The sequence below is a fragment of the Nannobrachium achirus genome (assembly GCF_963921795.1).
Source record: "Nannobrachium achirus genome assembly, chromosome: 21".
Classification (NCBI taxonomy): Eukaryota; Metazoa; Chordata; class Actinopteri; order Myctophiformes; family Myctophidae; genus Nannobrachium; species Nannobrachium achirus.
Genome location: NC_137828.1, coordinates 25,833,344 through 25,851,997, shown reverse-complemented (window position 1 = coordinate 25,851,997; position 18,654 = coordinate 25,833,344).

Sequence of the window (18,654 nt, the reverse complement as noted above, 5' to 3'; positions counted from 1 at the left end):
CCCAAAAAATGGTTTTAAAATAGGAAAAGTGAAATTTCATGGTGTATCACCTTTAAAATAAATAAGAGTGGCAGCAGACCTGCAGTTTTCGGTGAGTTTGTTCCAGATACTGTATGTGGTGTGTAAAAAAAAAAAAAAGAAGAAATAAACAACAACTAAATGATACTATAATGCCTCATTCACACTACAGATATATAGTTGAACGTTTTGCTTGGTAATTCAATGTAATCTCAATGGAAACTAGCTTTAAAGGCTGGATTCCAAGGACAGCCGACATGCCCAGCCTTTAAAGCTGGTTTCCATTGAGATTACATTGAATTACCAAGCAAAACGTTCAACTATATCTGTAGTGTGAATGAGGCATAAGGCATTTCATTTGTAAAACGTTCTGTTTACCAGTTCTTTAGTCGACATTAGTAGGCTATACTGGTGGGCAAAGTCAAACTTCCCCAGTCTTTTGATTGACTTAATTTATGCTGTGAGAATAGGCTATATCAAAACATTGGCACCATACATGCAATATGTATGCTAATGTATATTGAATGAGGAAACTGTGTGCGTGCATAGAAATGTAACAGTTGTTTATCAGCGAGCAGTGATATTATAGTTTTTGACCTAGCCTATAGTGTGTTGCATGCAAACTGGTGTCTAGACTATAGAGCAGGGATCTTCACTGGTTTTCAGGTCAAGGACCCCTTAGCTGAGAGAAAGATGAAGCAGGGTCCCAGGGACGTGCTGGCCATTGGGAAAAGCGGGACAACTCCCGAACGGCCGGTTCATTCCCGGCCGGGCCAGGCCGGCCATTAGGAAAAAAAATAAAATAAAATGTCGGCCTTTGTTCCATTTTGGGGGCTGGGCGGCCAACAAAGTAAATCGTCACTATCGGGCAGAAACCTTGTATCTCCAAGTTTCAAATGTGTAAGCAAAGCCCTGCTTCATCATACAAGGCCGTCGCACAAAAGTAGTGAAAACAGCAGATCTACAAGCACACAACGCCTCGCTGTGTGAGGCGTTGTGTGCTTGTAGATGTAATTGGCCCATGCATGTAATTGGCCCACTGGCTTGTTCACTTGTCATGATCTGAAATGGCAAATCTTTGAGTAGCAGCAGCGCTATAGAGAGAGATCTCTCTCTATAGCGCGCAATGAGGGCCTCTCCAACTCTTTTTCCCGGGCTGAATCAGGGGCCCAGCATGTCCCTGCAGGGTCCCCCAATACATATCTTATATATACATTCCTTCAAAAGCCGCATCCCACTTCCACGCCCCCTTTACATCGACTTCAATTCATAGGTAGTCGTCTAGGACGTAAGGAATACCGCCCCTAACTCTATGCCGTCCGCTGATTCGCCATGGTGGCAGCATGGGGCCAGCCAATAGAATAAACCTTCCGCACTCCCAGGCTATGGGATCAGTGCAAGGCTATGGGATCAGTACAGTAACACTTAATATCCAGCAAGCAATAGACATTAAACAAATTCAAGCTTAGGCATCATTCAAATAAGAGAGAAGCCCCTGTAACCATACTGTTCTGCTTAGGCATCATTCAAATAAGAGAGAAGCCCCTGTAACCATACTGTTCTGAAGGACAATAAGTTATAGGCTAATCCTTTGCAAAAAAAAAAAAAAACTTTTTAAGACAAGATCCAAATAGGACGTTTTCAGCTGTTAGATTTATGACAGTTTGACATTGTTAAGCAGTTGTTTTTCTCTCGCAAAGTCCCTCACTTAAGTCAATTGTTTAGCTGCTGTTGTGCTGTAGAGCCGGGAGCACAACCGTGAGCTGTGTACTGCAGGGGATCTTCCTTGGGCTATTAGGGGGAGGGCCGGGGGTGTGAACACATCGCTCTACACTTCCACCGCACAAACGGAAAGTTACAGTACAGTCGCGGCTACAAGAAGAGCATCATCAACACTCTTTTTCTTCACCAGTGACAATGACGACCATGAGCCCAACTACAGCACAAAAAGGTAGGCCCCTACTGCCAATTTCTTTCTGTAAAAAAGTACACGCGCTGCTGCTGTCTCAGTGTGCATGTCCCCACTGTCCCACTATCTGCTCTCTAACTACAACGGCACAATGTTTTTACTTAGGTAAACCCTCCCATGGCCTACTGTACTCGATCCTATCCTCTTACGCTATGAACAACAACGTGTGTAGAAGAAATTACCGAAAACAAACAACATCTGTGTAGAAACGACATAAACATTATTTAAAACATCGCAGACACCGTTTTCTATAGGTCACCATTCGCTGTATAACACCAAAGGCAGCGTCCGTTAATGCTGCGAGTGGAAAAGTACTGAAATGTGTCTACTTAGGTAAAAGTACTCTGTTACAAGTAAAATGTGTGTGTTTGAGTGTGTTACTTGAGTAAAAGCACAAAAGTATTACCAATGCCAAAATACACTTAAAGGGAACAAAAGTGAATAATACAGCTCTAAAGGCCCATTCCCACTGGGCCAGATAACATTACAAAAAAATCTCTTTCTCCAGATATTTTTCCATTCAAAGTGGATGGTAGATACAGATAAAAACAATGTGTACCAAAGATATTTGCCACAGATACTTTTATCTGTGGCAAATATATATTTTTTTTATCTGTAACTACCATCCACTTTGAATGGAAAAATATCTGGAGAAAGAGATTTTTATAATGTTATCTGCCCCAGTGGGAATGGGCCTTTAGCCTCTTTGCCCCTGCTTTGTTGCGACCGTAGGTCGCACTTTACTATCAAAACCACCACAAAGTGTAACTCCGTCCGTCCCTCCGTCTGTCTGTCAGTCTGTCACACCTCACACGTCACACTTTTTCCCTGCTTATATCTCCGCAACCGTTGCCCCGATCCATGCCAAATTTTGCACACACGTTCCTTGGCTGCCAAACTACAACCTCCAAGGACCCCCGGAGCTCCAGGGACCCCCAGGTCCCTGGGGGACCCCCAGATGTAAAAAATGACCAAATGCGCAAACATGACCAAATGACCACCCCAACGGGGCTGCTCACGGGGAATTCCCGGGGACCGCCGAGTGCCGCGCTGCGAGTTTGTAGATCTGCTATTTTTGAAAAAGTCGTGAAAATGTGTGCAAATCTTTGAATATATGTATTTTCAAAGCGAACGTTTGTAACTCAAATTTTGCTAGATATTTTGAAATGGGGGTCCGTGGCCAGATAAATATCATTTTGGGGGTCCTTCACATGAAAAGGTTTGAGCACCACTGACATAGTAGTCTCTCAAGAACAGACTAACTGAGCTCCAGTTAAGTGAAAAGGACCTTTTCTTTGACGATGGCTGGCCAGATTGCTGACATAGAAACATAGTTTTTTTCCAAAAACCTTAGAAGGATACAAAAGACACTTATAGAATTGGGTCAAAATTCTAATTTTCACGATTTTTCAAAAATAGCAGATCTACAAGCTCGCAGCGCGGCACTCGGTGCCGCGCTGTGAGCTTGTATATCTGCTATTTTTTTATATTTAAAGCATAAAATATTGCGTCATAATGTGTTCAGGCCTAAATAGGTTAAGACATTTAACCACTTAAACCGTACTTGGTAAACTTGACCGTTCGCTCTGTACTTGGTTTCTGTTCTTGGTTTCTGTTCTTTTCCCTCCACACTAAACCTTTTGGCGATAATAGCCGATCTACACGCTCCCAACACCTCACACTGCGAGGCCTTGTGAGTTTGTAGATCTGCTATTTTCGGTTAATGTTCCCCGGCTCAGAATATAGGGATGCTAGGGTTCAAGTGGTTAATGTAATGGTAACTCTGAGGACCCCTGTAGGTCCCGGACCCCCCTGTGGAAAACCCCTAGACCATACATGGGCAACAGGCGGCCCGGGGGCCTCATGCGGCCCCCACCTTCACTTAATGCGGCCTGCAGGTTAAGACCAGAATACTGATATATTATCGATTTCAGCTGTCACAATTCCAAACATGACCTGCTTTAATTCCGTCAGTCTATATTAGTAGCTTAATGACTAGTATTAAAACGTATTTTTTTTATGTCCATTTTTTTTTAGGTTCATACAGTTAACTCATCTGGTGCCGATCCCGAACTAGTTTCAATCCAATACAATCTTTTTTTTATTAATTCACTTAACCCGAGCTGCTTGTAGAGTCGTGGGTGGTCCTGGCTCGCTAGCCGCTAGCCAGCTAGCCGTTCTACTCTGTCCGACGATATATTCCATTAAAAATGGTTTAAAATACATTTTTGAGCTCCCCAATGTTCACCCGATGTTCGGCGCCGCTTCCGATGAGTACACGAGTGTGCCGATCCCGAAGTAGTTCGGCTTTATTTAATTAAATGAATAAAATGATAAGAGGCCTTCTGAAGCCTGGCTTGATTTTTGTAGCTACTAGCCGAAAGCTAACAACGTCCCGGCCGGCCGTAATTTGCGAACGCAATCGCCAATCTCCGCCTAATCCAATGAAAGACCGCATCTTTAAAGGCTTATATCTCTTTTTTGTGTTTTAGGAAAGCGGCGCGAGGTTTATTTACGGCGAAATCGCCCAAAAATGATCTTTTAGATGACAAAATGGGAATAGCCATTCTGTTAGCATCTTCATCCGGGACATCTCCATGCCGTGCATCAACGTGAGCACGTCAGGTCCTGGAAGCTGAAGTCCTGGAAGCTAAAGCGCTCGCCTATGAGAGATGCGCTGGCATTCTTTGGCCCCTAGAGGGCGCTGGCACGCAAAGAGTTAACTCTTTGCGTGCCATATATTCCATTTTTAATGGAATATATCGTCGGACAGAGTAGAATGGCTAACTGGCTAGCGGCTAGCGAGCCAGGACCACCCACGACTCTACAAGCAGCTCGGGGTAAGTGAATTAATAAAAAAAAGATTGTATTGGATTGAAATAAAGCCGAACTAGTTCGGGATCGGCACCAGATGAGTTAACGTGACTACGGTATATAAATTGAAATTAAATCAAAATGTTACATTTGAGGATTCCAATTAAAAAAAATAACAAAAAATTATTCAGGATTCCAATTCAAAAGAAGCAAAAATAGCCGATCTACAAGCTCAAAACGCATCGCAGCGCGATGCGTTTTGAGCTTGTAGATCTGCTATTTTTGTATGAGATAGTACTAGAATGACAAAGTAGGACGTAGCAATATGCAATGTGGCCCTCTGAAGCGAAGGTGGAAATATAGTGGCCCTCACCATCATCAAAGTTGCACACCCCTGCCCTAGACTATGTAGACCATTCATTGGTAGGATTGGAAGTTGTTGTAAGAAATGGTTCTGCAGGAGGTTCCAAAGGTTCCATCTTTATTAACACTTCAGAACTTTCAGCCATAAAAGTGACTGTCTCTCTCTCTCTCAGGTGCAACCGTATGGTGTCTCTTCATTAATCATCTTTATGTGATGTGCATCGCGCAGACATGGTTAGGCACGTCTGTTCTCTATGTCATATATCCTAATTATCAGCACACGCGCATTCCAAATATGGTCGTGAATACATCATCTACATTCAGATCATTCGAGAAAAGTCATTTCAGATGTTATGCATGTCCGCCTAAAACTTGAAATAAAATAGCCTTAATGACATCATGTTTCATTGTACTTCTCTTCTATTGCAGGGGAGAATTTGTGCTCATTTGGAGCATAATAGGCATCCGCATTTCTTCTAAAAATATAGAGGTAGGCAAATTGAGTTTAGACTAAAGGATATCTGTTGTACATTAATGCATCTCTGCAAATGGTCCACATCTAAATGACAAAAGGCACGCACGCACGCACGCACACACACACACACACACACACACACACACACACACACACACACACACACACACACACACACACACACACACACACACACACACACACACACACACATATATAATGTCTTAACAACTTTAAGCGTAAACCTTTCATAAAAGAATATAAACCATCATCAGCAGAATAACTTAAAACACAGTGCTCTTGGTTTTGTTTCACACTTGCATGTATTTTCCTCATCTATAAATTACAGTAATGTGCAATACATTTTGTTCCCTGCCCTTTGGTGTAAAGTGCCAAAAAAAAAAAGGCGACCCCACCTATTGATTTCAATGAAAGTAAGTCACCCATAATGAGCCTTATCAAAGACATTTTGACAGCAAAATATAAATTTGTTGCCACCGCATTTACTATCACAACTTCCACCGGCTGTCAGTTAATCTGTCTGTCAGTCTGTCTGTCAGTCTGACAGTCTGTCCGTCATGTCACACTTTTGCCCAACTCATATCTCCGCCACCGTTGCCCCCTAGACACTGCTCCTACAAATTTTGCCCTAAAATCACACTAAGCGGTACACAGTATCTCTAAAGCCATGTCATCAACATGGATCTGTCCCATTTCCCATATTCACTCCTGATTGCGTACCATTGCTTTCTAAAGTTTGTATATCCGATTTGGGAGTCTTACTGGTTTTAGGCATAGTTTTGTCAAATGCTTTAGTTTGAGTCGTATCGTAAAATTGTAGTCGACTAAGTCTACAGTTGATTTTGTCATGAAAGAATATATACATTTTGGTGGGCCTTGATGTCTGCTTGCCTGATTTTACACTTGGTTGCATGCTGAAACTAGAAGATAAAATCAGTGGTTCTCGATTTTTTTCCGTGTCAAGGACCCCCAGAATTATAGCCTATGTATTTAAAAAAAAAAGAAAAAAGAAAATGTTCAAAAATATCAGATGTACAAGCTCACAGCACGTTTAAAATGTTGTATAAAATATGGATGAAGTGGGATTATTGTGATGCTGTATTAAGACAATCTGCTGACCCCACTTTGAGATCCCCTGGTTTAAATTATTGCTATAATAAAATAAAAAGAGAGCTGGCGCCAACTGTGATCATAATATTTCATATTTTTGGCTGGATATACACCGCTGACCTTGACCTCAAGCGTTCCCCAGATGTCCTGCCAAACCAGCTAACTCCACCCGATTGGCCCTCTCCTTTTTTCATAAATATGTGCTATTGAACACCCTTTACGTCTGTGTGTTGGTTAAAATAATATTGAACCAATGAAAAGTAGTAAAAAGCCTTTCGGTCAAAACCTTCTAACTCCACTTGAGCTCATTTTCCCGAAAATGAACATTTTGGATTTAGGAGGTTTCGCCCCGACAGCAGAGATATGAAAAATGTGGAAACCACTGCAGTACAGAATCAGAATGCAATGTCCTGTCACATCACAGGTTTACAGGTGTAAAACAGTGGTGCTTTAGTGCAAACACTCCATTGCTTTGTGTTAGTTCCACAGAGAATGGGAAGAAGACGGGTTGAAAGACAGGCTGTACTGTTTATTGGAAAGAGCATTATTATGCAAGTCAGCTTAATTCCTTCATCACCTCTCTCAATGCAGAGTACACTTATTATTATGATAATGTGCCTCTCTAATACAAGCAGACAACAATAGAGCAATAGTCCTAATGTATCCAGATGATGTTCTCTCTCACGCACGCACGCACGCACGCACGCACTCGCACGCACGCACACACACACACACACACACACACACACACACACACACACACACACACACACACACACACACACACACACACACACACACACACACACACACACACAGCTATTGTTACAACACAGCGATTGGGAAGCTGTTCAAAAGTCTTGGAGTGTAAACACAGTAAAACACAAAAAGGCTCCCTCCTCCACTTTCGCCTGCTGCACCGTCGAGGAGCTCTGTTACAAGTAAAAGTAAATGTAAAAGTACAAAAGGATTGGCATCAAATGCCAGCATGTACCCTTATTATATACCAAGACGCCTAAGAGCGAAACGATGTCTTGGCCATCTGTCTTGGCCATATATGGATTCTGTTAGTGTGGTTCTGCTAACAGGGCATCATCTGGGATACAATCCCTTTTATGCCCATATATGGAGATCCCTAACAGAATCCCTTTTATGCCCATATTATGGAGATCCCTGCTCTGAGTATCTGACATCACTGTGATGTCACCTGTTCATGCCCATATATGGAGATCCCTACTCTGAGTATCTGACATCACTGTTGATGTCACCTGTGATGTCACAGTGATGTGTCAGGAGAACCACAGTGTCAGGCGTTATCCCTGCTCTGAGGATCTGACATCACTGTGATGTCACAGGGATGTGTCAGGAGAACCACAGTGTCAGGCGTTATCCCTGCTCTGAGGATCTGACATCACTGTGATGTCACAGTGATGTGTCAGGAGAACCACAGTGTCAGGCGTGATCCCTGCTCTGAGTATCTCACTTCACTGTGATGTCACCTGTGATATCACTGTGATGTCACAGTGATGTCAGGGGAACCACAGTGTCAGGCGTTACTCATACATATATGGTCAAGCTGTGACAGTAAACTGCGACCTATGGTCGCAACATGTACAACCTGTATCTGTACACAAGATGATGCCCCTTATGGATCCATTTGGATATTTATTTTTCACTTTTTGCGACCGTCAGGGAGCAGTTTACTATGAAAACCTCCACCGGCCGTCCGTCCGTCACACGTCACACGTCACACCTTTGCCCTGCTCATATCTCCGCATCAGTATGACATCACACCACGTGTACACAAACCTTTGTGTACGTTGCTGTGGCAACAGTCTGTTGTTGCTGGTCTGTTAGTGTACGTTAGCAACCACCTTAGCAACCATGGTTTTACCCTAGCAACCAACTGTTTACCCTAGCAACCAACTGTTTACCATAGCAACCATGTTTTTTTACCCTAGCAACCAACTGTTTACCATAGCAACCAGATACGCAGAGCAGGGATCTCCATATATGGGCATAAACAGGTGACATCACACTGATGTCAGATACTCAGAGCAGGGATTTCTCCATAATATATGGGCATAAAAGGGATTCTGTTAGGGATCTCCATATATGGGCATAAAAGGGATTCTGTTAGGGATCTCCATATATGGGCATACAAGGGATTCTGTTAGGGATCTCCATATATGGGCATAAAAGGGATTCTGTTAGGGATCTCCATATATGGGCATAAAAGGGATTCTGTTAGGGATCTCCATATATGGGCATAAAAGGGATTCTGTTAGGGATCTCCATATATGGGCATAAAAGGGATTCTGTTAGGGATCTCCATATATGGGCATAAAAGGAATTCTGTTAGCTGTTAGTGATCTCCATATATGGGCATAAAAGGGATGCTGTTAGGGATCTCCATATATGGGCATAAAAGGGATTCTGTTAGGGATCTCCATATATGGGCATGAAAGGGATTCTGTTAGGGATCTCCATATATGGGCATAAAAGGGATTGTATCCCAGATGATGCCCTGTTAGGAGATCCACACTAACAGAATCCATATATGGTCCTACCGACAGCTGCTATAAGCCAACCCTGGCGATAAGGTCTGAGTCGAAGAAATGCTTCTTTCCTGGCAAGAATTGCCCCTTTATACTGTAGGGCTCGTTTGTGTATTGTATGACATCACGCCACATCATCGGCTGAGGACTGTGTGATGTCATCATATCTCCATATATGGAGACATAAGTTGCTCATGCCCAAATATGGGCTGGTGAGGTCAGACTTAGTGTGATGCGTAGGTTATCTCCATATATGGAGATTCAACTTCAATGAGTAACCATGGCAAACTGTCAACTGCCCGTATGTCTTGATAATTGGTAAAACAAACTTTTGGCCTATTTGTGGAGATAAGCGACCAACGGTCGCTTATCTCCCGATTAGGGAGTCTTACTGGTACTGCAAGTGTTTCAACTTATTTAAAGTCTAATATTGCTTTAACACTATCTGTATACAGCTTAGCATAGTTCTGTCATTTCTGACTCTAACCCTATAAACCAAGGGAGCAAGAGTAGGCATACAATTACTTAAAATTGGAGGCCATTACATGCCATCTCCCTCAATGTGTCGCTACTCTAATCACCCAATTGCGTCTTGGGCAGAATTTCATGATGCTCTAACACCTAACAAAATGGTTCATGAAACCCATCATGAGAGCCTCTCTCTCTCTCTCTCTCTCTCTCTCTCTCTCTCTCTCGCTCTCTGAGGACAACTTAAAGCTCAAGTTCGATTCGGGTCACAGATTCTTCACAGAAAAAAAGAGTCCACCCCTCACCATATTTTTTGACCCTCTAATGCGGTTTGCGGGTCATTTTGACCTGGAAGCGCAGGTGCACAGAAATACACAGTATTATGCTGAAACACAGACACACAGTCAACCCCCCCTAACACCCCCTTCCGAAGCCCCCCCTCCTAACCCCCCCCCCCACCTTCAAAATGGTCATCCTTTACAACCAACCATCCAAGATTATTACAATTATTTTTGTAATACGGAATTTCCCCCCACGGGCCGAATTTGGCCCGTGGGCCGCCAGTTGAACATCCCTGCAATTAACTATGTATAAATAGCACACACAGCTATAGACTATTTTAGAAAATCCATTATACTGTTCCATTATATTATAATCTATCAAGCAAAATAAAGCATAACTCACCACCACCTTCTTCGTGCATTAATTCTTAGAATTAATTGACTTGTAATGGCCCAATACTTTCTCCTCAACTTTCTCGCTTCATATTTTATTTCTAGAAACCTGTTTATCTGCATATATATTCAGACGCAACCATATGGCGTATATCCGAGATAATCAAAGGTACACAAAGGCAAGAACTCCTACAAGATCTGACACGCTGCCTCTGCGCATTATGCATGCCGTGATGAATTACCGGAACATCGCGCACATTATGGAAATCATTATCTGACTGATTGCACCGACTGAAGAAACACGGTGAAATATTGAATTGTGACACAAACTTTACAAGATCTGATTAGATTATGGCGAGATCTGACAAGTCATACTGGGGCTACGGCGGAGCAATAAGTCAGCGAGTAGGCTGCCGCTCCACAATGTTGTTCTTTACGGGGGGAGAAAGGGCCCTTTGATTTGCAAATCCACAGTGTAAGAAATAATGGCATTATTGTTATTGCACCCCCCCCACCCCCCCCCCCCCCCGTGCTAGCTCAGTGTGCAGTGTTGCCACATCCGCTTATTGTAAATGACTTTGGGCTTGTTTCCTTACGTAAAGTCGCTTGTTAATATTTGTTGTTTTTAAATAATTTTATTTTTTACTTACTTTAATCTTTTTTAAACACTGATTCTCAAACATGTTCATGTCAAGGACCATCAATTTATCCACGGTAAATACAGATCTGCTGTTTTCAAATTGCTGGTGTAGCCTACAACTGTTTAAAGTAGAATCGAATTATTATTATATTGGCTCAGGATTGGAACAACAAACTAAGCTTCATGGGACTGTTTAATTTAAGTAATTTCTTGTGTGAACTAGTTAAGTACTAGTTCATCCAAACTTCCAATCGAATACTCATCCCATGGACTTTTGGCGCATTCCTAAGCCAATAATTTGATGACCAGCAGTGGTTCCCTATGGAGACACAAAGAGCGCCCTCAAGTTATTGGCTTAGAAATGCAACCCTTTAATAGTCGCTTCTTATGGGCCTTGGTTATTGCTTATTTCACTCGCAAAACATCCGGCAACCCTGAGCTCAGTGGATGTTTATTGTCTCCAACACAGACGGTGATGTCAGTGATCCATCCTGACAAGCCGGCGGCTGAGCGACATACACACGCCACCACGCGGGGAACCCCAAGGTAATGATTTGCATTTCTTCTTTTATTGCGATCATTAGGGCTCCCCTGGCGGGGGCCTTCTGTGACAGAAGCCATGTTTTATCTGTGAGTCAGGGGGGAGCTGCGTACCGCACGTCGCCGGGAGGAACAGTACAGCATAACCAGTGGTGGTTAAGAAGTACTTGCATGACTTACTTAAGTAAAAGTGTCAATACTGCAATGTAGAACTACTCTGTTACAAGTAAACGTCCTGTATTCAGAAGATTAGTATTAAGAAGCGCTCTAAACATGATATCCAGGCAACCTATAATTGAATTACAACACCAAATGAGTCAATTTCATCACACATACTCTGTATATTATCTTACCACCCGTTGTTTTTGTATTGTAGTAGATAATGATGCATACAATTATTTGACCCATCAAAGCAATCTTATTTTTGAGCGGTGCTCCTGGAAGGAGCTAAGCTCCAACATCTGGCTTTGTACGGGCACTGAAGTGTGGACTACATCTTGGCACTCAAAGCGCTCAGAATTTGTTGTACACCCAGGGTCATATTGGCCAAGCTTGGCAGGACACTTCATGAAATTAACTCATAAATAGTACCGCTCACTTCACACTAGGTGTGATTTTTCTTTTAACTTGTAACTTTCTTTTGGCAAAGAGATTTGGTAGAGTGAAAAAAAGACTGTATCAAGTACTGTAGATATATTATAAGTACCTTTTACCAATTATAGAGGGTTTAAGTGGTACCGGATATGCAGCTCGGCAAATAAAAGGTGAATTGATCCCAGTGCATGACGGAGGACGATATCACGATAAATTAACTCTCCACGATACGATTATCGTGAGTGTTTTTTATCACAATATACAAAACATTATCTTATATCGTCCCATCCCTTGACACAAGCCAGTAGAGAGCAACTTTACCGAGCAATAGAGACATCTTCTTCAGCCAGTCTGGCCAATGCAATATTATGACCTCTCTGGTAGATCACAAGTGGAGGTAGTTAGCCTATAGGGAGCGCCATGGCTGTGTGTGAGGATCTATGGGCCACCCGAGGCTGCTTCTCTCCCTGTAATTATCTCAGGGTCCGCGGGTTGAGGCGAGGGGGGGTGCCCGCCGCCTCACATTAAAAGTGCATCTCATGTGGCAATGGAGAGAAATTAAATATTCCCGATCGGGATACTTTGGCAGAGGCTGTCTGCTGCCGGGGTAGACGATAATTATAGCCTTTAAAGGACAACTTTGTTTTTTTTTTACATGTAGGGTTCATAAGTTTCTTCATAAGATTGTAATTAAGGAAAAGAAAAGGTGAGTGTTAAAATGTTTTTCATTTACTGCTTTATTTTGTTTCATCCATTTTAGCGATTTTGATTTCAGTGGGATGGGGGCATGTGTACAAGGGACTAAATATGTATTTTTAGACACAATAAGCCACCGATTCCTTTAATACTATTTACAGTGACATAAGTCACATCTGCCAATCAAAGATTGTGGTGCATCTTGGGAATCAATGAGCTTATTGTGTGACATATTTAGCCACTTGTACGCATGCCCCCACCCACTGAAATCAATGTCATTAAAAGCGCTAAAACGATAGAAAGTAAAACATTTTAACACTCATCTCTTATTTTCTTTAATTACAATCTAAAATATGAACCGATGTTGAAAAAAACAAAGTTGTCCGACAATATAGGGTTGTTTTCCTTCACATTTTAAGGTGTAGATGAATTAGCATCGCTCGCATTTGATAGCTCTATTCCAATTAGCCCCTCCCGTCCATGCACCGATGTTCTTTTGCAATTTCTTCAAATGTAATTGCGGGTGATTTATTACCTGCACAACATCCTGGAAATGGCGTGTGATTGTACATTTTGTATTGTATTATTGTATTGTATTGTATTACACACGCGACATTCAAGCAATGCTGTTAATATTATGGCCCAAAGCTCTGTTGTGTACTCCACCTGCAATCATTTAGTACCGAAGCCTAGACAGTAGACAATACACAAAAAAGAAAGCCTGCCATTTCCGGTTTTCTTCCCATATCAGCGTGAAGTAGGTGGCCGCCTTTTTAGGAGACTTCTCCAAAGGGAGAAGTGAACACAGCTTCCGAACCATTCTTTAGCCTCATGGTCACTGAACTAAATATTGGACGTGAGCGTCACAAAAAGCAACACAATCTTCCTATAAGATTTTTACGCTAAAATGGCTTTTGCCAGAGAGAAATCTACTTCATTATCGTCCTTTCTCCGCCCCAGCAACACGCTCTCGCGGGATCTATAGCACCAGTAAACATATAGGACGTTCGGGGCGAGATCTGCCGCCAAGACGGCGGTGCCCACTTAGGAGACCGTTTGTGGGATTTGTGTCCCACTCTAGTGGCTCTCCAATTGGGACGGTGCATCTTTATAAATGAACCATCTTGGGCCTAAGCTGAGGTGGAACAAGCCTCCCACACAAGGACCCAAACGGGTCCAGTGGTACTACAACATAACATTTACTCAATTCATTACATAGGGAGCTGGGCAATTTATTTTACTTGCTTGCTTGCTCCTGGGGCCCACACGCACACGCACACACACACACACACACACACACACACACACACACACACACACACACACACACACACACACACACACACTTGTATCACTATACTTTTGAGGACATCGACATTTTAAGAACCAGGACGCTACGGTATGGCGATTTTTCAAATTCTACTATAATGTAGGGTATATAATGTAAGACGCATGCACGCACGCGCACACACACACACACACACACACACACACACACACACACACACACACACACACACACACACACACACACACACACACACACACACACACACACACACATATTTGTATTGCTATACTTTTGAGGACATTGACATTTTAAGACCAGGGAAATGTGGTCCTCACAATTTCTATATTTCTACTATACTTGTAAGACACGCACGCACGCACGCACGCACGCACGCACGCACGCACGCACGCACGCACGCACGCACGCACGCACGCACGCACGCACACACACACACACACACACACACACACACACACACACACACACACACACACACACACTCCTCTCTGATGATGGCAAGGTTTCTTGCAGTTCTCTTTTTTTGCGTGTCGGTGGTGTCCCTCTTATCTGTGTGCTCCCCCGTCTCCTCTCAGCTGCAGCTTCTCACTCAACGAGGCTACTGACCTCCAAGACTCATTCCAATTTGGTCCTACCCCCCACGCGCAAACCCCTCCCCCCCACACACACACCCCACCCGATACTACCCAGAGCAATTACCCTGTTCTGGACATTTACATCCCCCTGCCAGGCTCCCTGGCAGTTCTTGTCACTGAGCTGCCGAATTAAAAAAGGGGGGAAAAAAGGAATCCGTGGCCGTGAAAGAGTAATGGAAAAGTCATAGGTGGCATATGGAAATACTGCCCCTTACATTGCCCCCCCCCCCCCCCCCCTAACGTTATAAGATGCGAGATTGCTTTAACCCCTTGGAACCGAGAAAGCATATGTGTCATTATAAAGTTTAGCTACAGAATGTAAGGGTATTATCCACATCTTTCCGCGGGAATTTACTGGAGATTTTTTTGCACCACACTTCCGGTTAACAGCAGACATACAAGCTCACGTCGCGTCGCAGATGCAACCGTTGTGAGCTTGTAGATCCCACTCGGCTGCGGCGCCGGAAGCTCCGTGCAACTTCTGCGCAATGCACGATGGGATGTTGGAAAGTTGTGGATAGGCCTATACGTTTTTTTTTTTTAACTCTTAGGATTTAAAACATTTTTTTTGAACAGTGATTCTTAAAGAGGTGGTGCCATAGTTTTGTACTTGTTTCTGTTTTGTATTTGTCTATGGAGTTAACTTCACTCTAAGAGACCCCCAGGTGTGGTTATAATATGCAAATATGTTTTCCCTGCATGTTTCTTCCTGAAAGCTGAAAGCCTCTGAGTCAAAATTCCCAATCGAAAAACACCTTTCTTACCTGATATTCATGTTATAGGGGGGACAAATCACAGCACCACATCTTTTCAAGTTGGGGTGTTCGCGGCCAAATATACAGTATATCAATTTGGTGGTCCTTGGCACTGATTGAAGGGGAGCACACACCGGCTGCGGGCGGCTGCGCAGCATAGCATCGCAGTGTTGCCGCACGTAAACACCAACTGGATGTGGAGCGCTGCCGTGCGGTGCGGTGTGGCGCGGCGCGGCGTATCAGAGCGGTGGGCGAGGCAGCAGACCTGTGTCTGACGCCACCGGTGTGGGCTAGTTCATTGAAAATAATGAAAATAATAGGACAGCGTTTGCCGTGGGCTTTCTCGCTTGGATCGGCGGGGATCGCGCTGCGGTGAGACACAAAAACACTCGCTCCGCGATTAAACGCCTGGTGTTATTTCACAAAGATGACCACAATCCAGCTCTTGCCGCCCGCAATTTCACAGGACCGCGCCCGCTCACCTCACCGCCCCTAAACTTCTCCACACGGCCCAAATATTCACCCGCCTCACATTGAAAATGAATTACTAGGACGCGGCAACCGCGCCCGTCTGAAAGGCGCTTTAGAAGGCACTTTAAAATTGGTCTCAGGTCTGAATGGTTTATAGGGAAAAAAGCTTGTGCTACACGGTGCAAAGCTTTTTTTAAATCTATTTTCTGTCACTGTGCAAGGAATTTATTCTTGAGGAGAGCTGCACTCGGGCATCATGACCATCAACAGTTATTGTTGGAAGAGTTCACAGAGAATACTTATTCGAACGCTGAAAACACGAACAAACAAACAACATGGCCTCTGCTCTTGCGGCGTTCAATACTGCTTTGCTATCTGTCAAGTAGAACTCTATAGTAGCCAATTGCACCGACGCACCGTGGTCAAAGCCTTTGACCGCAGTGGCGGCACTACTGCAAACATGAAAAAAGCAACATATATATTTTCTTATTCTTGCGTCCCACAGCCCTTGATGTTGTTCACGAGAAAAAAAAAAGTTAATTTTCGGCACACGAATGACCCTCCTCCGTCACAACTAATGCTGTGGGCATCAATGCTCTCTGTCCGTCCACCCACGCACCCTGGCACGCATGCACACACACACACACACACACAAACCCACACGCACGCACGCACGCACACACGCACGCGCACACACACATGCACACACTCTAATGTTCTGCAAACGTATACAGCATCCTCTATCTGACCTTGGCCAAACTAAAGTCCCTCTCTCTCACGTGCCCAGCTAATATAAAATGCAGCGGCGAGGCTGTTAACCACAGATAAGAGACGGAATTATTCAAAGATTATTGCTGACCCCCTCCAAATCCTTGTGCACAACATATTGTTAAAAATATTCCCTTCTGACTCGCAGGAAATCAAAGACCAAAATCCTGCTGTGAAAAAAAAAATAAGTTAATTCCCACACATGCTTGCACATCATCACCACAGTTTTGTATTTTTGTATTTTTTTTTGCTGTTGTTGCGGTTCAACAGGAAAGCATGGAAGGTCATGGCCAGGGCCCGGGAGAGTTGGGGGCCAACAGCGTGGGCTGTTGCTATTTAATTTCTTATGAAATGTTGTAAGTGAATGTGAAAAGTCTTAAATTAAATAAATACTTGCCCTGACACTCAATGCTGAACCCCTTTAATTGCAACACACTGTAGAAGTGTGTAATGGGCATGACCAGCCACAGCCAGGCAAAAGGTTAAATACAGTCACATAATTGGGTATATAATTACGACTGAGACCCTTTCGTGTTCACCTCCTCCAGGCCTCGTTGAGATATTAGGGCTGCCAAGGGTAGATGGCATAGGACTGATAATTCCAAGGGTAGATGGCATAGGACTAATACTGCCATGGGTGAATGCATAGGACTAATACTGCCATGGGTGAATGGCATAGGGCTAATACTACCAAGGGTGGAGGGCATTGACCATATTCACCTGGCTGCCATGTTTGAAATTTGCATTGAGACCGGGTGGCAACTGGGGTGCTATTTAATGACCTTAATGGCAAGATGGCTGCCATGTGAATATGGTCAATAGGGCTAATACTGCCCAAGGTGGCGGGCATAGGGCTAATACAGGCAAGGGTGGAGGGCATACAGGCAAGGTGGAGGGCATAGGGATAATACAAAGGTGTAGGGCATAGGGATAATACAGGCAAGGTGGAGGGCATAGGGATAATACTGCCTGTGATGTTAATGAGGATCTCTGGCCTGACCCCGACCAGAAAGAAAATGCATGTTATTTTTATTTATTACCGCTGTTTTTAATTGCCTCTGCTGGCAGACAGCCGCATAGCCCTGAGGCGTTATGTTTTAAGGTTGTCCGCCTGTATGTCCATCTAGTGTACTGTTTAACATCTTTATCACTTGAAGGCCGTTGAAGGCAGTTGAATTATATTACATTTCACTATTGTACATTCTTTGTTTTGTAGCCTAATTATACATTTATATAGTGTTCATTGTGTAAAGAAGTTGTTTTGGGGTTGAAACTACAAGCACCATTATATAATTGCAGTAGGTTTCTAAGGTGTAGCCGGGTTTTGAATTGATCTCACCAGTATGTAGTGTACCGTTATGTACTGTAAAGTATAATATGTTACACATGGCTAGATTTGTAAATGTATTTGAATTACAGTAAAACCCAGATAATCAGAAATGCAACCAAACTCAATTAAAATCTGGAAGTGTGTGTGTGTGTGTGCGTGTGTGCGTGCGTGTGTGCGTGCGTGCGTGCGTGCGTGCGTGCGTGCGTGCATGCGTGCGTGCGTGCGTGCGTGCGTGCGTGCGCGTGTGTGTGTGAGAGAGAGAGAGAGAGAGAGAGAGAGAGAGAGAGCATGTCTGCTTATTATAGATCAACACAGAGCTAGAAAGGAACGCCCATAAACGTCACATCCGGTTTTGGCGTGGGGGAATACAATGCACTTTTCTCCATGTACTGTAGTTAATACAGCGTACACAGTACACTATCGTTTTAATCACGATTTTATTTTTG